The 24,187-nt window shown below is 39.8% G+C and overlaps 1 protein-coding gene across 1 annotated transcript in view; it reads right to left on the reverse strand.

The window, feature by feature from the left end:
- Positions 1-23,176, reverse strand: part of tspan4a (tetraspanin 4a) — a 486,888-nt gene extending 463,712 nt beyond the window's left edge. Inside the window, exon 1 of the mRNA XM_028794888.2 lies at positions 22,996-23,176. The gene's annotated coding sequence lies outside the window, so the exon portion shown is untranslated. The remainder of the gene's footprint in view (positions 1-22,995) is intronic.
- Positions 23,177-24,187: the final 1,011 nt, after the last annotated feature.

A 24,187-nucleotide genomic window follows, 5' to 3' on the forward strand; every position in this document is an offset into this window, starting at 1 on the left:
GGTAAGGATGTAGATCAACTGGTAAATCAAGAGCTTCACCTTATGACTCTGCTCTGGTGGATTCCCACTCCCACTGGAAGCAGTGCTGATGTTTTTCAGAGTATGCAGGCACAGTTCTCTCTGTGACTGTACACAGACCGAATAGCCCTATTTAGTGGCCCCAGAACCCCATACTCTGCCAGCACCCCCCACAGAATCACGAGAAACACAGTCATACAGTTTCTCTAATTTCACAAAACACATGTAGACCAACTGGGCATACTTCTATGCCCCCTCCAGAATCTTCATGAGGGTAAAGAGCTGGTCCACGTTTCCGCTGCCTGGATGGAATCCACATTGCTCCTCCTGGACCTTAGGTTCAACAATTCAGCTGAGACTCCTTTCTAGTATCCTGGCATAAGCCTTTCCAGGTAGGATGAGGAGTGTGATCCCCCAATAGTTGGGAGCACATCCTCTTGTTCCCCATTTTAAAAATAAGGACCACTTCCATAGTCTGCCACTCCAGAGGCACAGCTCCTGATGATCATGCAACATTGCACAGATGCTCATACTTGACTGCCCAATAATGTCCACAGCCTTCAGCATTTCTGAACGGATCTTATCCCCTCAGAGTCTTGCCACTGCAGAGCTGCTCAACTACCTCAGTGACCTCCCTCAAGGAAATGGGCATTGTTGTCGTTCAGCTTCTGGCTATGCCTGCTCCACAGAGCAAACTGATTTTGCTCTACCCTAAAATGACTTTAGGACCTTTTACACTAGTAAAAACCTGTTGATTAGTTAGACTAAAATAAAAGTGCAAAACAAACTTTAGAATTTTTATAAGGCAAAGGAGTACAGTGGAACCTCGAGATACGATCACCTCTGTATACGAGAAATTCAAAATACGAGGAAAGTATGAGCGAAAAATTCAGATCTAAATACGAGCATTGGCTCGCGTAACGAGCCACGAGCCAGGCTGTGGGTACAGCTCGCGGCTTAGCAAGGGGGCATGGTAGCAGTTGCGAGCCGCGATCTGCGGTGTCTGCGTTTCTCACTTAAGTGCACAGGTGGGAAACTGCCCACATCCATGATTGTTCCTGTGGCTGATGGGCTGCAGCTGCCATGTCCTCCCCACATATATAGAGAAGCGCGAGCCGGTTAAGGGGGAGAAAAAGTAAAAGAAAAGAGAGAGAGAGAGAGAGGGGGGGGGGGCAGGCGGGCGAGTGAGTGCAGGCTCGCGTGTAGCTGAACAGGCGAGCCAAACAGCTGAAGCAGGACGGTGTAGAGAAGGTCAGCTGCATTAAGAGTGTCTCGCCTGTTGCAGAGCCCGCAGGTGAGACGCTAACAGAGAAGAAGCACCGGGGATTGTCATCTGTTTTTTAAAGACGGCATCCTTTTGACGTTTTAACCTCGTGTTAAAGGATTGTTATTCTTGTGTATTTTAAACCTCCACTTCACAACTGTTTTAAGGATTATTTATTTAAAGATTTATTGAATGCTCTACTGCACTTTGGACACCTGTTTTGATTCTTTTAATAATCAGTTATATTATTTACCAGTGTTATTTATTAAAGGTAGACTACAGTATATATAATTTATCAGTGTTATTTGTTAGGAAAATTGATTTTTATGTTAATATATTTGGGGTGCAGAACGGATTAACTGGATTTCCATTATTTTCAATGGGGAAGTTTGTTCTAGATACGAGAAATTCGCTATACAAGCTCAGTTCTGGAACGAATTAAACTCGTATCTAGAGGTTCCACTGTATATATTCTACTCAAAATCAACACCACATTACATCATTTTCTCTTTACTTATCCAAAATCAGATTTATTCTCTCAACTATGATTAACTCATCTTTTCCACACTATGACTACAGCACTGCATTACTCAGTATCACAAATTAAATCCAGTTCAGTAGAGAGATGTCAACATTTTTTAACCTCCTTTATTTAATATTAAAATTGTTTTGCCATCTGTACTGGCCACACTGCTTATTTTCCACTCAATTCCCCGTGTCCCACAGGCAGTACACAGTCCCAAACGCAAACTCAAGCACTAAACACTTCTCTCTGGAACCACCACTCCTCCTCCCAGGCAACCTTTTCCTCCACCACCTGACTCTGGCCGCTGGCTCCTTTTATTGGGTACCCGGAAGTGCTCCAGGTGCTTGATTACCGACACCCGGCTGCATTTCCGGGTGTGGTGAAACCAGTGCCCAAAAGGGGCCAGCAGCTCCTGCTGCAGCACCCCCTGGCGGCACCTGCAGAACACAACAGGGCTGCACAGAACTCCAACCCCCATGAAGCACTGGGGGAGTCGGAGGCACCGCTGCAACCCAGGGAGGCTGCCATCTAGCATCCAGGGGAAGATACTGGGTTTCCCATCCTTGTCCCCCTGGTACATATGTTGCAGGGGCATCCCGGCCAGGCATGAGCCCCGGCCATCCGTCACAATACACATACAGTACATACATACACACATATACACATGTGATATCCTCAGAGCCGAACTGGAAGTAATGTATTCGTACTCTGGCAGATGTCCAATCTGTATGATGATTTTACTCAAAACGAAGATTTAGACTAGTGCTTTACTTTCAAGGAACAGTTATTCCAATAAGCAATGAATATTCAAAAGTTTGGAATTTTACAGAAATTTCTGTGATTTATAATGTACTATTGGCACATGACTACTGTTATGATTTGAATGCCCAACTAGAGCGAACAGGGAGTGATGCCTCCAAAGGCTCCATAAGACAAGCCAAGCCTGACTACAACTGGACTCACCCCAACCACTTCAACCTCTCAGCTGCATAGGTAGGCTTTAGTCTGGTCTTAGGCTGAAAATGAGAAACTGGCTTAAATGTCCTGAAAATATAAAAAAAAAACACAAAAATGCCCTTCTAGGGGAAGGATCCATTAAAACCTTTGGCCAGGAAGGACAATGCTGATACAGAATCTTTTTAAATGAAATTATTTATTAGAAAACATAAAAATAGACCAACAATGGCAAAAAGGTGTTGCATAAAAGGTGAAGTCCCAATGCACCAGTGGTTTACAAACTTGGTCCTGAGGACTACCTGGGGCTGCAGGATTTTGTTCCAACCAACATTTCTTTTTAAGTGGACATCTAGCCTTATTAAGTGAGCGGTTATTTCCCAATTTCCATGCTTTGAGGTCTCGTCCTTTACGGGAGATGGACATACTAGACGGACGTCTGAAGTGGAACTCTGTTAGCAGCAATGTTAATTTTTCTCTTATTTTTATCATCCCGAGGTATCCTGTATTTACCCAACTCGAGGAGGTTCTATTGCAGTATATGCAAGCATATACAGTATAAACATGAGCGGTAAGAAAGGGGCTCAGAAAGAAGCGGAAAAGAAAACCAAAGCTACACCCAAGCCTGGACAGGCATCAAGTCCAAGTCCAACCTCAAGGTACAGCCTTACAGAGACTGACCTGGAACAGACAGGCGAAACCACAGATCTCCTGTGACCCCAGGCCACTGCATTGTCTCCAGTTGAGAGCAAAAGTGGGAGTGAATGTGCAAGTGATGCAAGTCACCATAGCTCATCGATTCCAGAAGATCCACTGAAACTGGAAATGGCCTTGCCTTCCATGTTTTCATCTATTCCTTGTGAGCCGGGAGCATTGGTTATAACACCGCTTGTTATTTCACCTGCGGAGCACGAAGGCCGAAACAGTCTGTCCAAACTGAAGGTAATGATCAGTGCAATGGCCATAGCCATCACTCAAGACTTAAAGGAGCTCAAGAAAGATATAAGAAAGATATAAACAAAGAAATAAATGGTATGCTCAAGACAAATGAGAAGCTGCGTCAAGAGCTGCAGCAGGACAAAAAAGACCTGGAGAAACGTGTATATAATCGCTTTGAGGCAGCCTTTAAAGGTATGCTGGAAAAAACTGAGGAACAAATTCAGGAAAATGCGTCTAAGTTTGAGAACAAACTGAGAGCACTTGGCGATCAGTTGGAAGACATTAAGCAAACATTCACAACTCGAATTGAAACAGCCGAACATCTAGCATCTACTGCTGACGAAAAAGCAACAGCTGCAAATTCAGAATGCAAAAAACTCGGAGACAGATTTGCTAGGAATAATATTAGAATTGAAGGTCTCCCAGAGAATCATGAAAAGTCCTAACCCAGTGAAATTCGTAGCTGAATTATTCTCTAAAATAATTGGAGAGGACTTTAAATCAGACACCGAGATAGCAGCAGCTTACTGCATTCAGGGATAAAATACCTCTAAACCTAGGAGTTTTATTGTGTGCTTTGAAAAATTACAATTTAAATTAAATGTAATGTCACTTCTCAGACAGAAACAAGAGATTATATTTGAAGATAACCACATCTGCATTTTCCTGGATTTCTCACCCTAAACAGCTGCTAAATGTGCAGCTTTTTACAACATTGAACAGTGCTCATGGAAAGCCAAGATCAGATACAGCCGGTTGTACCTTGCCAAACTGAAAATGCATATTCAAGGCAAGCATTACATCTTTACCACTACGGAGGAAGGAGAAAAAGAGTTATGAAAACTAATCCCGACACTTTTTTAAAATATGATCGTGAGTCACATCCTGTCATGGCAAAGAAGGTCTTGCCAGCTGTTTGATCTGCCTGCAATGATACTGGTACTCTAATTATACATCCTTTTCCCTTCTCAGCCACTTTCTGTTTATCCTTTAATTACAATTATATGCGTATATTTATGTATGTGTGGAAGACATTAATAATTCTTTTTTTTTTCTTATTTTTTACTCTTCTAAAGGAGACTGTTTAATATCATACTCTTGGTTTAATGTTATTGTTATTATTGTATTAAGATTTACTATGCTTATCCAGGACCACTTTTTAACACCATTCCTTGGGTTTACTATTTTACTATCTCAAGATTGCTGAAGATTATATTTTATGCTTAAAGTAATTGGACTATATTGGCAATAGATATCTCCTCATACGCTGCTACTGGGGGGCTTGTTTTGTTTTGGACGTGCTCTGTCTCTAGGTATGTCAGAGGACTGAGACTTTGGGAAGTGGGGTCCAGCCTCATGTGGGGAGGCAAAATGGGGGGGGGGGGGTGGAGAGAAAGAGAGCAAGCTATCTCTAATCTATCCTTTTAATTCTTATAATTTAAGTGCCAATGTAACAATAGGCTTCATGGCAATAACTCCCGGGAAATTGGAAATTAAGGTCAAAGCTGTATTATTTTCAGTTAAGACTAAAAAATGACAACAAAAGTTCAGAAGCAATGTCTCCAAGACTGGACAGTTAACTTTGTGAGCTGGAATGTTAGAGACCTGAATCATGAATTAAAGAGAGGAAAAGTATTCTCTCACTTAACAGGTCTAAACATTAAAATAGTATGGTATTTTTACAGGAGACCCACTTATTAAGCAAGGATCAGATTTGGCTGCACAAAGACTGGACTGGCCAAATGTTCCATTCCAGCTTTACAAAAACAACTAGAGGTGTGGGAATTCTTATACATAGAACAGTCTCATTTGTAGTATCAGATGTAGTATTTGATCCAGAAGGGAGATATGTGATTGTCATAGGTAATTTATTTACTTGTAAAGTGATTTTGATAAATGTTTATGCACCCAATGTCGATGATAGGGAATTCATGCAAAATGTATATTTGCATCCATTCCCAATGTGAACACTCATAAAATTATAATGGCTGGGGACATTAATTGTGTTTTAAATGCAGACCTAGATAAGTCGCCTGCCACAGGGGTGATGACATCTAACACCGCAAAGACAATTACACAGTTTGTAACTGACCACAACTTATCAGACCCCTGGAGATTTCTAAACCCAAACTCAAGAGCATATTCCTTCGACTCACCAGTGCATCATTCCTACTCAAGAATTGATTATTTCTTTCTAGGTAACTTCTTGCCTATGATTAAATCATAGTAAGTATGACGCTATTGTTATTTCTGACCATACCCCCTTGATTTTGGAGCTAAAATCACTATGCCCCACATACTCATCTCACGGATGGCATCTTAATCCACTTTTATTAGCAGAAATGAACTGTACAGAATTTATATCCAAGCAAATCAATTTTTTTTAGAGACAAATACATCCTCAGAGGTTTCTGCAGGAATACTCTGGGAAACCCTGAAGCCCTTCTTAAGAGGTAAGATTATCTCATATCTTTCCCACAGAATAAATTGGAAATCAAGAAGGTATCACAGCTAATCAATGAAATTACTAGAATAGATCAAGAACATGTCAGGTGTCCAAGTGAGGCGCTTCATAGGAAAAGGCAGGCTCTGCATTCAGAGCTCAACCTCTTAACAACTAAAGAAACAGAACAACTCATACTCAAATCAAGACATCATTATTACGAACACGGAGAGAAAGCTAGTAAGATCTTAGTTCAACAAGTCCACAAGCAAGAAGTTCACAATGCAATCCCAGCAATCATAAAATCATTGACCATAAAAATATAACGCACACATTTAAAGACTACTATAAATTCTTATATATTGAACTGAGTTTAAAGAAGACAAAACACAATCTAATACATTTATGGAGGAATTGGATACACCTCTGGCACTATCAGAATTACTAGATGCTAAAAACTCACTGCAGAGTGGGAAAGCAGCAGGCCTTGGTGTCTGCCCTGCCGAATTTTATAAGAAATTCTCAACTCAGCTAGGTCCCCTTCTATTAGCCACATTTACAGAAGCTAGAGAAAATAAAAATCTACCTCAAACTTTTCGCCAAGAATTAATTACCGTTTTTCCTAAACAAAATAAGGACTTATTAAAATGTGCATCGTATAGACCAATCTCACTTCTGAATAATGATGTTAAGATACTCTCCAAAGTCCTAGCTAGAAGGATGGAGAAAGTGCTACCTTGGGTAATATCACAAGACCAAACCGGATTTAATAAAGGCAGACACTTAGCTTCCAATCTTCGACGCCTGTCTAATGTAATATATTCACCAACAAAGTGAAACACCCCGGAGATATTATTATCATTGGATGTAGAAAAAGCATTTGACATGGTTGAATGGAACTACCTTTTCACTACATTGGAGAGATTCGGGTTTGGCCCAAACATTTGTGCATGGATCAAACTACTGTATACCAATCCAGAAGGATCAGTTTATATTAACAACATTAATTTAGACTATTTTAAACTAGAGCATGGTACCAGACAAGGATGCCCCATGTCACCATTGCTTTTTGCAATCACCATTGAGCCACTGGCAATTCACTGCCGAAATACTATTGAGATAAAGGGGATTATCACAGAAGGACTGGTACAGAAAGTTTCTGTATATGCAGATAATATGGTACTGTATATATCAGATCCACAAAATACTGTGCCTGCATTCCTAACAGCGCTTACAGAATTTCAAAAGATTTCTGGTCTCAGAATCTGTTTGAATAAAAGTGTGCTCTTCCCAGTGAATTCTCAAGCATATAATATTAGATAGGACACCTTCCCTTTAATCACTGCAGATCAGTTTAAATACCTAGGGGTAAACATCACAAGTAAATATAAAGCTATTTATTAATGCCGTCTGTATAGAAAAAATTAAGCAAGACTTGCATAGATGGTCAACGGTTCATCTTACTTTAGCTGGAAGAATTAACGTGGTTAGGATGAATATCCTCCCTAAGCTTCTCTTTTTATTTCAAAAAACATTCCAATATACATCAATAGATCGTTTAAGAAATTAGATTCAACCATAACCTCATTTATTTGGAATTCAAAACATCCACATATCCAATGGGCGACCCTACAAAGACCTAAGGCGAAAGTTGGCATGGCTCTACCTAACTTCAATTTTATTACTGGGCAGCAAACATACAAACTATAAAAACATGGACATGGACACAAATAGATGAACATACACTGGCTTGGTCCGCAATGGAAATAAAATCCTGCAGTACTTCTTTATATTCCTTGCTATGCACCCTAATAAATATAATATATTTAATAATATAATATACTAACAACCCAATTGTGCTTCACTCACTCAGAATATGGAACCATTGTAGGAAATATTTTAAGATAAAGAAGCTTTTACCTGCAGCACCACTGCACAAGAACCACCTTTTTCCACCCTCTCAAACATATGCAGTTTTTAATGCCTGGAAAACATTCAGGATTAAATCACTGTACATAGACAACATCTTTGCATCCTACGAACAATTACACTCCAAATTTAACTTTCCAGCAACACATTTCTTTCAATACCTTCAAATTGGAAACTGTTAAACAGAACCTGCCCAATTTTCCTCACCTCCCACCTACCTCTATGCCGGGAAAAATATTGCTGAGTCTCGAGGACTCAGACAGCATTTCCATAATATATAAACTATTTTACAGTCCCTCCCTTTCAAAGATCCAAGAGAACAGTGGGAAAAGGATCTCCCACTCAACATTTCAGAAAAGGACTGGAAATTAGCAATGCACAGAATTCACTCAAGCTCCATATGCGCAAAGTATAGAATTATTCAACACAAAATTATATATCAAGCGCATCTCTCTCATTTAAAATTGTCCAAAATGTTTCCAGGTCAAGCTCCAACCTGTGAACGCTGCAATCAAGTTCCGGCCTCACTATGCCACATGTTTTGAGCCTGCACCAAATCAACATCATTTTGGACCAAAATCTTTAAATGCCTTTCAGACAGCCTTGATGTCAAAATCCCTCCTAATCCCCTAACAGCTGTGTTTGGTCTACTTCCAGATGGGCTTAAAGTGGAGAAGGACAAACTGTAATTGTCTTTACTACACTACTGGCACGTAGACTTATCTTGCTAAATTGGATGAATCCTAACTCACCTATTCTAAATCAGTGGGTAACTGATGTTATATACTATTTGAAATTGGAAAAAATCAAATTCGCACTTAGAGGATCTGTACAAAACTTTTTCAAAACCTGGCAGGATCTAATCAATAACATTTTAGAATAAGCATTTAAATTGAGGAAGCAGGTTCTCTTCCCTCTTTTACTCTATTTATTTATTCATTTATTAATTTATCTATTCACTTAGGCGGCACGGTGGCACAGTGGGTAGCGCTGCTGCCTCGCAGTTGGGAGATCTGGGGACCTGGGTTCGATTCCCGGGTCCTCCCTGCGTGGAGTTTGCATGTTCTCCCCGTGTCTGCGTGGGTTTCCTCCGGGCACTCCGGTTTCCTCCCACATTCCAAAGACATGCAGGTTAGGTGGATTGGCGATTCTAAATTGGCCCTAGTGTGTGCTTGCTGTGTGGGTGTGTTTGTGTGTGTCCTGCGGTGGGTTGGCACCCTGCCTGGGATTGGTTCCCTGCCTTGTGCCCTGTGTTGGCTGGGATTGGCTCCAGCAGACCCCCGTGACCCTGTTTTCGGATTCAGCGGGTTGGAAAATGGATGGATGGATGGATCTATTCACTTATCTTTACTATCATAAAGTTTTACACTGCTGGCCTAGCTCAACTTCTCAGGCGCAGGGGTTTATTTGTTTTGAACCTTTTCTTTTTGTAAAACTTGAGTAGTGTATGGAATGTTATTTGATTTTAATAAAACCAATAAAATAAAAAAGGAAAAAGAAGAATTTACAAAAGTAAATAAGTGTGTTAATACATTTTAATTAAGATTAAGCAGTTATATGTTGATAATTCTTTTTTTTTTTACTTTTTATATATATTCATCTTGATTTTAATTCTACCTTTCCATTACTTACTAGTTAGTGGGTCTGATGCTGAAACAGTAGCCTTTCAACATTTTAGTGTATTGTCAGTATTCGGATACAAGAAAGGGAGCAGACTACACAGAGTAACAGAATAATAGAAAAACAACAAAAAACAGTTAAAGATTTAAAGCTATAGCAAAAACCAGAAATATTTTGAAATGCCATAATGTAAAAATCATACTGCTGTGCTTTTCTGAATGTAGAATAAGAGAAGGAAAAAGACCCACTAACTAAATTAAATCAGTTATTATCAATTATTATCACTTATTGTGAATCTGGTTGGAACAAAAATCTGCAACCACAGAAGATCCGGAGGAGTGATTTTGGGAACCACCTGTAATACACAATCCATATATGAAAACAACCTGATTTGTGCCATTTACACTTCTTCCTTTATAGAACTTCCTATAAAGTGTCCAACCTTAACAGATATAAACACCACCTTCCAAGTGAACATCATCAGTCCCACACCTCCTGCCATTTCCTAGTTTCTTACTAAAGAATCTACTAACAGTTTCTGAAGATTAAGGCTGAGGGTAGTCCCTCAGCTGTAACACTGGGTGGCCCTGCCTCTTGCAGCTCCACCCAGAAAGTACAAGGTACATAACAGAACAAATCATTATACACAGATATTAACTTAACAATCTTAAAGGGATAGAACATAATAATATACAAAACTATGGGAAATAACACCAAACCATGAATAATAATTATTCAACATTAACATAGTGAAAAGTCAAGCAAAATGACACCTTTTATTGGCTAACTAAAAAGATTACAATATGCAAGCTTTTGAGGCAACTCAGGCCCCTTCTTAAGGCAAGATATAATCAAAATTAACAAAAACACAGAAAAACAAAATAAATACAAGCCAGAGAATAAACTCCTGCTGTAATATATCAACTACAACCCCCATTTTCAGCAGCCAAAACTCTAGAGTCCTAACAGTAAAGTATTAAAGCTCATCCCTAATTAATCATGTTTAAATGGTAACTGGATATTAGAGAAACCTTTGTAATTGTGGTAGCACAGCTGAATTCTGTTAAATAAAGCAGGTAAATAGTCTACATTCAAAAATGGTAAATACAAAACAGTTTTCTCAAGTTTATTCCATGCAATAGACAGACAAGAAACTGAAGATTTCATACACTGGCAAGATGGATCTAACCAGAATAAAAAAAGAAGCAGAAGGTCCAGATGCACAACTACACAAAAGGATAAGTACACCAGGGTCTGTAGCTGGAGGAGTAAACACCATACAGGTCCTCAGTTGGTATCTTCCTTAAACACAAATCAAATACCATCATCATCAGCAACAGTTAAAATATGATTCTATCCCCAGAGGCAGAGTTTCAAAGAAAAATTCAAAAAAAAGGGTTTAAATATGGGGAAAAAGTCGGGAATCGCCCAGAAATCCACCTTCCAATACTTATGTTCTTTTCCCCATTTTAACCCTTTCTTTTTCCAACATTGGAGATGCTGCCTTAAGTCCTTTACAGCAATGCTTGAGCCTTAAACTGTGGTAGTGTCTTCACTAATTTTTCTTTTTTTTAACAAGCCTCATTAATTAGATAATAGCACTATAATTTATATAATAAAAAATGTATATAATAAAAATGCCATTTTGGGTCCTCACACGTCACTATTTTGAATTCCTGCTGTTAAGGCTGGGTTTATACTTCACGCAACACGACGCATGCTGCAGCGGACTCTCCTGCTACGCAAGCATTTTACTGTTTATACTTGCGTGCGTACTTTACGTAAATCTGCAGGAATCCACCAGGTGGCAGTGTAAGATATTATCACGGTGAGAACAGGTTCGGCTTCGCTGTGTTGTGAATTGGCTGGAACACCCATTAAATTCTGATGACACCTTACCGCAATATCTCTGAAAAGGATATTTAATGATTAAATCCATCAATCCAGGGATGTGTCTATTCCAGCTAGCATTGGGCATGAGGCAGAAATATCCCTGGACGAGGCATCAGCTCATCGCAAGGTGAATACAAGCACACACATACACTAGCATCATTTTAGTGTCACCAAATCTGCATATCTTTGGAAGGAAACCGGAGCACACTGTGGAAACCCAGCAGGAAAACATGTAAACTCCAGGCAGGGAATACCAACGACGTGACTCCCTGCAAGACAGCAGCGCTAACGCTCCGCCACTGTGTCACCCCCCATGTGTGTAATTATTAACAGTGTTCATTATTTAAATGAAATTAACGATTTATCTGTAAAATGCAACATACATACTTTAATGCATTTCATCATGAAAGTGATATCAAGTATAAATCTAAGGATTCTAAATGTGCAGAGAGTTGGAATATCATACATTTAATGTATTCAGTGTGGTGATTTATTGTTGTTTGCTGTCAGATAAGGAGGAAGCCCCAGGAAAAAAAAAGACAGCACAAAAGATGGTATGTGAGACATTTAAAATGTATCGTGTCGTGGAATATGCAACACTTAAATATAAAAGCACCACGAATGCATCTGTATGTCGCCATTTTGCTTCACCACATCGAACCATTCATCAAACATTGAAGCGCACACATCGAACCTACTAGGATCCGCAGATAGGAGATAGTAAACAGACTATGTAAACGAGACTTTGACGTCACGTTCCAATTTTCTCATACTGCGCCCCCCAACTTTTTGCTGGTACTGCAACTCGCACACACATTGCGTTAATTTCTAAGGACCTGCTCAGAGGACGCGTCAAATGAACGCTGGGAACATGTGGCAGCCACGATGCATGCGTGTACGGGTTCTGAGCGTTAAGTATAAACAAGCCCTAAGTCTGCTTCCCGCGTTTCTAGGAGCATGGCCTCTGAGGTCGTGAACTATAATTAATCAACACAATGGGATAGAAGGATGGCTTTGAGTTTATTTCTTTATCCAATCTGCAAATACCAAAACCATAAAAGAAAAGAAAATTTATTTAAAATTCTTCTCTCGTGTTACTTTCAGTTTTGAATGATGCTCCTTCGACTTCGATTCTTGGTTCTTGTTTTGGGCTTTGTTTTATTTTGTGCTCAACACTTTTTGCCCTCATGTTTTAAGTGTTATCTGTCAGTGCACCAACAGAACTTAAATTTAAGGAGGCTAAGAAGAGGAAACCTGAAACCAGCATGACCTGTTATTATCTGGTTCACATACAGTACATCAAACAGATGGTGAGCCTAGAGGTACTGACCATAACACATCCCAAACTATTCCTCTCCAAACACATGCATTTATAGTTATAGGCCATTGTAGCAAAGAATACCATATATGAATAAAGCTAATAACCAATTTCCATCATTTTACATTTCTCCTTCTTTCTAGGAAAGGTTAATTGTTTTAGCAGCATTTAACATTTCTATTGACTATGAACTACCGGCCTACACTGAGATTTCAGGACTGATTCTGTTGTAATCTGAACACCATTCTATAGTGATGAGGAGTATGAGGCATCCCTAAAGCTCAACCAGCCAGGCCAGGCGTTCCCAGAAGGGCTTGAAATTGCTTAACCCCAAGCAGTTTGACCACACCAGTCCACAAGGAAGATCTGGCCTACTAGGCCCAAAATAAGGAACTAACGTAAAAGTTCTAAACAAACTTCAGTCAAGTCTACAAACCTATAAAATACACAAAGATGCCCTTATAGAGAACAAAACCACACAACTTTCGGCTAAAAAAGAACAAGTCCCAGAGCAGAATCTTTATAAATGAGAATAAGTTGCCTGAAGTGAAATATTAAGTGAACAAGTTCCTATTTACAAATCCAAATATCAAAAACCAAGAAAAGAAGCAAAAATCCAAATAAACCATAAAATGCAATATTGACTGTAAATGCACTCAATGAACTTCAATGAATTACTTGAGGATCTGTTCTCACCCTCAGAAGATAAAGGCCAAGGTCCAGTCTGTCAGTAGTGAAGTACCATAGGAACATAGTGGAACAAATCATTATATACAGTAGATGATAAATAAACAAATCTTTAATGGGCAGAACATATTTCTCTTGTTTATGTTTATTAATTAACATAGACAAATGAAAAATAAAGTTAACAAACTCAACAAGAAACAAATTCATTCCAGAGAATAAACCCTGGCTGTAATATAACAGATTCATGTTTACCCTATATAATGAATGAGGATTTCAACCTTCTGTAGTAATGAACACATTAAATACAATGTCTTTCACATTTGCTGGTAGGTACATCACCCTTCTTATAGTCTGTATGTGAACCAGGAGAATTAACTTGAATTCCTATTTTTCTGCTGCACTGCACGCCATTTGTGCAGCGCAGCCACAGAGAGCTTAAACAACTAAGCACATCTACATATAAACAAGGGTGAGCTTTCTTGATGGTTTTTACTGGCCTTACCTCATTGTAAACTGAAATATATACAAAGGAAACATAGATGTATTCACAGGTGTATTACCAAAGACAATAAATAATGATATATAAAGCAATACATAGCAGTATACATTAAACAGTAAAGCTTTAAAAGATACATACAAGGTGAGTGATTTCCACGGTCAGATTGTGACAAAGAGAAGCATGTAGACAGAGGTTCAAATTGCTCAATACCACAACTAACCAAATACAGGAGTTTATATACCTTAAAGATTTGTTTCAGACATAACCGAAACCAGAGATTATGGGGTGCTTACGTGAAACACATGGGGTGAATTGTATTTAAATGTTCATTATGCGACCTACGTGCTTTACATGGGGTGACATTGACATTTAATAGACATTTATAACACCACTGTGAGTGTGGAATGTGACTGACAGGTGTGTTAATAAATGACAAGACAAAGGGGGAGCACAGTTCAACAAATAACAGTAACAACTAACAGCATGTGGGGCAGAACACCTATAGTTAACTGTATACAGTTAACTACGTTACACTACCTTTGATGCATACCAGAAAAAGGAAAGACTGTATTTTCTTACAGTCTCAGGTTTCTGTTACATACTATAGCTTCTTATATTTTGATTAATTACAAGAAATTATCATAATCTGCATCACAAGAACTCCCTAGGTATGGTTAATTTTTATGAATTAGTCACTCTGCCAATCAAAGCAAAATGTCACACTTTTCTGCACTTCAGACACTTGGCCTTTGTGGCAAGACGTGTCAAAGATAAAAATGTTTCATGTCACTAGGGCAGCATTTCTTCACATTGTTTTCAACAAAACATTTTTCTTCTGCTCTATAATGACAATATTACAGTAACGTAAAGGGAAACACAAAAGAAACATTGAAATAATGCAAATAAAAGATGAAAATATAAACAATAATTTAAAACACAAACAAAAAATCAAAATGCAAAGGAAAATTAAACACAAAAAAGATGAAAATACAATGAAAAATGAAAACACAAGAACTCAAAATTTAAATGATATATTTGGAATAATGAAGGAGAAATCAACAGATCAGCAACAAACAAGCAGTAAAAGCAGAAGAAAGCATTTTATAGAACTTGACAAGACACTGAAAAACATGTCTTTTTTCCAACTTTTTAAACATGGAGTTTAAATGTTAGAAGCTGCTTTAGCAGAAACAGGCAGTATGATTTTGCAGAGTTCTACCTGTATAATGATGACCTAAGCGTAAACAACAATGAGGAACACAAGGCCACTGCATTAGATAAAACGCACCAAACAACGGCAAATCCGAAGGGTGCAGTGTATTGTTTTATATTTAGTGCAAAAATTAAATCCAAAACACTCAGTAATATATGATTTTTTTGCCGCAAAGAAGCATAGGCCTTTAAAAAATGTTTAAACGATGTATATTAACTATGCTATCAGAAGCAGATTTTCCACAGATGTAATGTTGCATTCATTGCAGTAAATTAATGGACAATAAAGGAAGGTGAAGGTGATTTCTATACATGATTTATTATTGACATATGTAATGTTCTTAATGTCACAGCAAGTTGAGGGTGTTTTGACCTTTGACACCCTGTGATCCATAGAGGTCTTAATTTGACCTTGTGTGTCCAAGACAACCACAAGGAACCTAAAGATATACTGTACCTTTGGGGCTAAGAGGCAGGAAATGCATGTCACTTCCCTTTTGAAATCTATTGCAAGTTAATACTTCTGAAAATACAATGTACACATTAAATTGCTTATGATGAGTGTCTCATCACCCTCAGAAAGTCATTCAATAGATAATCAGTCCAGAATCCTGCCACTAACACCCTCATCAGACTGACAGAATTTGTTCTTACTTTCAATACCTTCTCTTTTAAAAACAATTTTTTCACCAGTTCAGTGGCATTGCAATGGGTATTAGAATGGGACCTAGCTATTCAAATATCTTTGTCACACCATGCCAGCTATATGGGATGGTATTACCCGTTTGTATTCCAAACATTGAACATTGTGTAATAAATTCTTAAACGGGCAAAAATCAAAGCACGATTCACAGCAATGTCCGCCTTCCAAATGTAATTGGAGCAGACAACTGCACACACACTGCTATAAAGGGCCTTCAGAGAATAAATTTACTTAGGTAAATAGAAAGCATTTGCACTCTATGAATGTGAAAATTATATGTGATGTGAAAATGTGTCTCATTAATGTTGTTGCACGATGGCCTGGTTCATTCATTCTGAGAAACAGTGTTGAGAACAAACTTGAAAACTATGTTGTGTGTGATGGCTGGCTTCTCAGTAAAAAAAGACTTTATATATTACCCTTTTGGTCAAAATTGTAAGTTATCTGTATGATGTAACCGTATAATACGCTTACTTATGCAACAGGTGGGTAACTGCTGAAGATGTGGCTTCTCACCCAGCTCACCAACCCTCTATTATATTAACCCATAATTACAACAGCGCAGGTGAGCAGAGAGCTGAGGAGACTTCGTGCCAGCAAAGCAGCGGGTCCAGATGGAGTATCGCCACGACTGCTGAAGGTCTGTGCACCGGAGCTGGGGGGTCCTCTACAGCGCATCTTCAACCTGAGCCTGGAACAGGGGAGAGTCCCAAGGCTTTGGAAAACATCTTGCATCACCCCAGTCCCAAAGGTATCACGTCCTAGTGAGCTGAATGACTTTCGGCCTGTTGCTCTGACATCACATGTGATAAAGACCATGGAGAGGCTGCTGCTTCACCACCTTAGGCTACAGGTTCAACACGCCCTTGACCCTCTGCAGTTTGCATATCAGGAGAAGGTGGGAGTGGAGGATGCCATCATCTATATGCTACACCGATCCCTCTCCCACTTAGACAGAGGCAGTGGTGCTGTAAGAATTATGTTTCTAGACTTCTCTAGCGCCTTCAACACAATCCAAACTCTGCTCCTTAAGGACAAGCTGACAGAGATGGGAGTAGATTCATACCTGGTGGCATGGATCGTGGACTATCTTAAAGACAGACCTCAGTATGTGCGTCTTGGGAACTGCACGTCTGACATTGATGTCAGCAACACAGGAGCGCCACAAGGGACTGTACTTTCTCCGGTCCTGTTCAGCCTATATACATCAGACTTCCAATACAACTCGGAGTCCTGTCACGTGCAAAAGTTCGCTGATGACACTGCTATCGTGGGCTGCATCAGGAATGGGCTGGAGGAGGAGTATAGGGACCTAATCAATGACTTTGTTAAATGGTGCGACTCAAACCACCTACACCTGAACACCAGCAAAACCAAGGAGCTGGTGGTGGATTTTAGGAGGCCCACACCCCTCATGAACCCCGTGATCATCAGAGGTGACTGTGTGCAGATGGTGCAGACCTATAAATACTGTTGGAGTGCAGCTGGATGATAAATTAGACTGGACTGTCAATACTGATGCTCTGAACAAGAGAGATGTTATAAGGACCGCCACTCTCAGGAAGTGGTAGAATGTACTATAGTGCAAATTAAAGGTTGTTGGCACTGCCTGGATAAGACTGGTGGAGTGCAGCTCTACAGTCCACAGAAAATGGGTCACATTGTGCAAGCATGCTACATAATGTGGCACATAATTGTGGCTTGCCTATACCTGAAGAGATGCAGTATTATGAACCTGACCCTGACCCACCAAATAATTAGTCAAACTGGACAGTGGTACAACTTCATTTGAATGTAATTAGCAGAATATGAAAAAGGTAATCAGATGCAGACTTTATTTTTAAAAAAATAATTACATTTGTGGTCAATATCACATAGCACAGCCTTTATATTCCTTAATTCCTTTCTTCACATCTCTTATAACATCCACTGTTGCATTCTGCGATTAAAGAAAAGCATTTCTGAAGCAGGGGTGTGTGCACGACCAGAGTCGGAATATGTGATCGGCACAGCAGTACCACTCTGTTTGGGTTCTTTCATAGAGCTTTAAAGACACTTTTCAAAGAAAATCAGAAGATGCTAAGTCAATTCTAAGCCTAGAATCACACATTTCTTCAGGTCTTAATGACAGATTAAAAGATTAATCTCTCCTTTCCTCTTCTTTAATGGCAACTTTTCACACCTACTCTCATTTTTTCTTCATTCATCTGGCCTGGCTTTGTTCCCTCCTTACCCTCCTCTATATGTTACCTATTCATTCCTTTTCAGTTGCACAGCTGAAGAAGGCTATACACCTTCATTTGTTTTCAGCATGGAAACAACTTTTTTTTCCTTCTTCTGCTGTTTCAATTTCAACTACTTCACTGTTAGCAGGATTGAATTGTGGCATCTTTTTTACTTTCATCCATATTACTAACCAAGAATGGTAAACCGGAAGGCACGGACGCAGGTACACGGCGATGGGACCAGGAGACATAGTGCACAGGCGCCTACAGCGCGCGTCTCATAAATCACAAGCGAAGTCTGATCCACCGCGAACGAAGGAGTCACAGCCCAAAAACGAAAGAGCTCAACTAACGTGAATAAGAAATGAAGCAACAATGCACCCATAGCTAACGACTAACGACACGGCCATACAAAAAATAGGATTCTGTGCTGCACCCCAGAGTCAAACGGAAGAGGCTACGGAAGCCCCACAGGTCCACAAAGATAGTACGGAAGGCACGTGAAAGTACAAAAGGCGCAGGCGCCTACCACGCGCTTCTGAACTAAACGTCCACACTACACAGCATGGTCCACACGCTTCTAACACACCGCAAGCATAAACACGAGATGGTACAGAAACCCCACAGATCCGGACTCCACAACATATGTGAATCACATTACAGTAATACAATATTAAGCACTTTACACATGGCTAGCCGAGAATGGTAAACCACGAGCCCGCCTGGATAGAATCAATAAACGCAGGCGCCTACAACGAACTCTCCGTATTAAACGTACAGAACCACGAGCCTGCCTGGATGAAAACAATGAACACAGGCGCCTACAACGCGGTTCTCAAATAACACAGAGTTTACACATGAACAACTGTATGTAGCCCTCTCAAGAGAGTACAGAACCCTACACGTCCACACTACACAGCATAGTCAAACCCGACATAGTATGGAAGGTGCAGGCGCCTACGACGCGCTTCGAAAGCACCGCAAGCAAAAACCCGAGATAGTACAGAAGCCCCAAAGATCCGGACTCCACAGCATACAGTATGTGAATCACATTTACAGTAATACAATACTATAAGTACTCACAGAAAACACAAACAGAACAGGCTTCGGCGTCCCGCCCCACAGTCAAACCAGAGAAAGTCCGGAGTCCCCAAACGTCCACAAAACACAGCATAGTCAAACCCGAGATAGTATGGAGGGCGCATGCGCCTATACACCGCAAGCGAAGGAGCCACGTGTCCCGCCCCACAGTCAAACCAGAGAAAGTACGGAGTCCCCAAACGTCCACAAAACACAGCATAGGCGAACACAAGATAGTACGGAAGGCGCATGCGCCTATGCACCGCTAGCAAAGGAGCCACGGCTCAGAACGAAAGAGTTCAACTAACGGAAATAGGTAATTTTAACAGTAAGTGCAATTATCCATATTACTAACAGTAAACAACGTATACCTAATCAACAAATCCCAAGGACAGACCATGGACAGAGTTGGCCTTTACCTCTCTGAGCCTGTATTTAGACATAGAGAACTTTATGTGGCCTTCTCAAGAGTTCGGCATGCATGTGACGTTAACGTCAAGATTATAATAACTCCATACCAAGGAAAACTCATTCAAGGACAACACGCCATCTTTACTACAAATGTGCTGTATGAAGATATCCTTTGTACGTCATCTACACCTTTACACTCCAATATATCTCATACATAGATCTGCGCAAACTCAAAGACACTATACTTGCATAACAATTACACTGCTATTGTCATTTACATATATTACATAGACCTACAGATGTCGTGACGGTGAACATGATACATATGTAACAATTACCAAGACAGACAATAATCTCTTTCAAATCTATTTCGGGTTACCCAAGACCAGGGGTTGGCGAGCGAAGCGAGCAGGGGGCGGAGCCCCCTAGTTACCATCTAAGATAATGTTTTAAACAAAAAAAAAAATGAAAAGCTGCTCTGCTTTTGGCATTTCTGTGAATGAACAAGAACACAGGGCCAATATGATTAAGAGAATATGAATCCTCTTCAAAATTTGCATTAGCTTTATACTCAAAGCTGCCACCAAATGCATCACCATCCACAATCCTGAACTAGAAAAGAAAATGGATGGATGAATGAAAAATATAAAAGTAACCCCAAGTGAATGCCACTAGTGTGCAAGCTAGATGATGCACAACACATTACTGCCCTGATCTACATTAAGGCTATATTTGGCACCCCAATAATAACACACGATGCCCATACAGGAAATAACCCACTGTCATTATTCTAGTGGGCAGTTTATGTTGAGACCTTAAGCAGGTTAAAGCTGTACTTTGCAACAACCCTCTTTTAATGGCTGCTATTTATAGAAAAAGCACAATAGCTGCTAGGCAATTGTGTTCTTTTTTTTTTGTGTGTCTTCCCTGCCATGTTCAACATGTTATTAAATATGCCAGCTCATCAATTCCAGTCTGTTTTTTTTCTCACACTCATTCACAAAACCACCCTTGTATCCACTGCTCCTGTAAATTACTGTAAGCCAGAGCTGGCAAATACTGTGGGTAAGGAGATCTCTCTTTCAAAGACCGCAGAGCCACAGAGGCATGAAACAAGCCACAGCTGGACCCAACCAACTCCTCCCAGCTGCTTCAAGTCTGTAATGAGTCTGACTTTGCCAGCATTGGTCATGTGCCAGAAGGTGGCATTAAATATATATTTTCATTTCAAACAAAACAGTGCTGTTCAGTTCAAGACCAGAGCCCTGACATAAATCACAAGCACTTCCTTCTTAAGTAAAACAACAACAACACAAAAAAGCCATTTAAAAACTTCACATTGCATGTCAGATTTGACTGCTATGGAAAGCAAGCTGATGGACCTCAATAAGAAATCAAAATAAATAAATAAAACAAAAAAATCTCTCTCTCATATATTAATATAAAATGAACAAGGATGAAGAAATTGGTTGAAACAATGAGATGTTAGGCAGTAAAAACTGAACATGCAAATGTATCTCCAAAATGATAAATACAGGAAAATTAAATTATTAGATCATTCAAGTGGCAATAAATAAAATGATGACAGCATGAAGCAGGAGGAACTAAATACATCATCCTACTTGAGCTCTCCAGCTCTGAGTCACAGAAGAAGTTCCAGATGCCTTACTATGCACCCCTTAATAACCACAGAGAGTAGCAAACCATCATGGATCAAAGTGTGTGCATAATTGTGCACTGTGATGAACTGGAGTCCCAGACCATACTGTATTGGGTTCCTGATATGTTCACTTCTACCCTGAGCTAAATAAGAGTAATAATAAAATTTGACAATGGATGGATACTTAAACATTATAAATGAGATGCTTTAGTTTGAATAATACAGACAGAAAAATATCTTTTTTTTTCTCCCAGCAGATACATCTTTGGGAACTTGGGAGGAAAACAAAGTGTCTGTAAGGTTAAAATAGCAGATCTTTATAAGCACCCTGCATGTGCGAGTGTGGGCCTATTGGGCTTTCTCTTGGACCGATTCCTACATTAGACTCAGTGCTGCTAGGATTGGTTCCAGGTTCCTGAAAACCATATCTAGTATAAGTGGGTTTAAGAATGTTAAACTATGTTGCAATATTAAATGTGGACAAATGCAATATGTTTAAAGAAGAAAAAAACATATTTTATCTTAGAAAAAAGAATTCTAGTTATGTATACATGACTGCAAATGTGCATACAAAGATTCTCAATAAAAATTTTTAAAAAGAAATACTTATACTGCTTTAATTAGCACAAAAACATAACGGGGAGTAACAATTCAAATAAATATATTAAAAATAACAGATGGCAACACGTGCAATAGTGATGCTAACTCAAAGCACTAGGGGCTTGCGTTCAATACCGTTTTTTTAAACTGTCCGCGTCGAATTTCCAAATCCTTGTATGTCTGCCTTGTTCCATAAAATAAAGTAGGTGTAAATGCGTGGGCTCTGGGGTAGATGGGGCTCAAGACTGATCCGTTTTGTGTTTTCTACAGCTGGCATCGGCTTCCGTGCCCCTTGGGCAAATGGATGGATGAACTAGGAAATGTTAACGTATGCCTGGGTGGACTACTGTGCCGTCCAGGACTGCTTACCTCTATACGCCTGGCGCTTTAGGGATTGGCCCCGGCTCCACGTGACGCAGTAGTTGAAACGAAGAGTTTATAAAATGGAGAGGGTAGATCGTTAACTCCCTGGAAATGTAACAGAACTGAAAACAACTTGTGACTGTGAGAAACAAGGGTTAAGAATCATTACAAGAAAATCAACACGCTAAAAACTGAAAACAACCCGTGGAAGGACACAAGTCTCCACGGTGCTCAGCCAGATGGATCGACGCGTCTAAACCATTCTGAGATCCTCATTTCGGAAGGGAGGGTCTTTAATTACTGAGCGTAGCATGTTAACTTTCCAGATCTGAACTGAAAATGCCCAATATGAGTCATTTAGTAAAACTTTTACACGTCCTCACAAACGTGATCACTGACATCTCCAACTATGCAGGTGGAGATCTGCGTTCAAAAACAAATTGTCATGCGATTCGTCCAAGTAGTGCTTACCACTCGAACTTTTTCTTGCAAACACAAACCGATGTCCGGTCACGTATAAAGTTGGCTATAAATCCTACATGAACGCTATACACATGAGAAGCTATGTTCAGTTATAAATAGTGATCAGTATTTAGAGGGGTGTGGCGCTATTAAGCTCTCCTCCCGGCACCGGTAAGTGAAGACGCCTACCTTTGCTGCCCCAGCTGCGCTGTCGCTCACTTGCCTCTTCTGCAAATTCTTATTACAACTTCGGAATATGAAGGAATTCCGTTTGTTTCTTTCTCCCTCTCTCCGCTTTCTGCGATATGCTTTTCTCGCCGAATGGTGTCTTTTACATGTCGCAGTTGCGTTCCAAACAAAGTTCTCTAAAACCAGTACTCAAGTGTGCCTCCTTGTGGATGTCTGTGTACACAGACGTAAGTATACAGTACTGAAAAAGACGGGAAAGTGAGTAGAGGCGTATGGAAGGATTTGCTGCACACACAATGCTTGTACCAAAAAAAAAATCTTATTTTTCCCCCCACATATTGCAACACTCAGTACGCAGGAATGACTACGTGACAACATGATTTTAGAAATTTCAGCAAATTAAATTAAAAATGAAAAGTTGGAATGTCACACTGGCACAAGTACTCTTTGCCATGACACTTAAACTTTGGCTCAAGAGCATCCCATTCTATTTATCATTTTTACACCTTGTTTGGAGTCCACTTGCAATCAATTCAATTGATTTGGGCGTGACTAGAAAAGGTACACCCCTGTTTATATAAGGTTCCGCATTTGATAGAAGGCAAAAACCAAGGCATGAAGTTGAAGGGATTTTATGTAGTGCTTAGTGACAGGATTGTGTTCAGGCACAGATATGGGAAAGGCTACAAAAAACTTCTGCAACATTGAAGGTTCCCAATAGCATAGTGGCCTCTATAATTATTACAGAGAAAAAGGTTTGGAACAACCACAACTCTTCATAGAGTTGGCCACCCAGGTAAATTGGGAATCAGGTGAGAAGGGCCTTGGTCAAGTATGTGACCAAAAACTCAATAATCACTGCGACTGAACTTGTGAGAACCTGTTTGGAAATGGGAGACACTTCAAGAAGATTTATCTTCAGTGCAACATAGCCAGGCAAAAGCTCATTCTCTTTAAAAGACACATGAAAATGTGCAAAAAGGCAAGTAAAGGACTAAACCACACACCACTCATCACCTGCACAATACCATTTCAACAGTGAAGCATAGTGGTGGCAGCATCATGCTGTGAAGTTGTTTTTCAGCAGCAGGGACTGAGCCTCTGTTAAGACTTAATTTCCCTTATAAGACAAATAAATTATCAACTGTCTATCTAGGCCTGTGGGGTTCTGAAGACTCCAGGATGTAATCAA

This window comes from Erpetoichthys calabaricus, chromosome 2 (genome assembly GCF_900747795.2).
Source record: "Erpetoichthys calabaricus chromosome 2, fErpCal1.3, whole genome shotgun sequence".
In the NCBI taxonomy this organism is placed as follows: domain Eukaryota; kingdom Metazoa; phylum Chordata; class Cladistia; order Polypteriformes; family Polypteridae; genus Erpetoichthys; species Erpetoichthys calabaricus.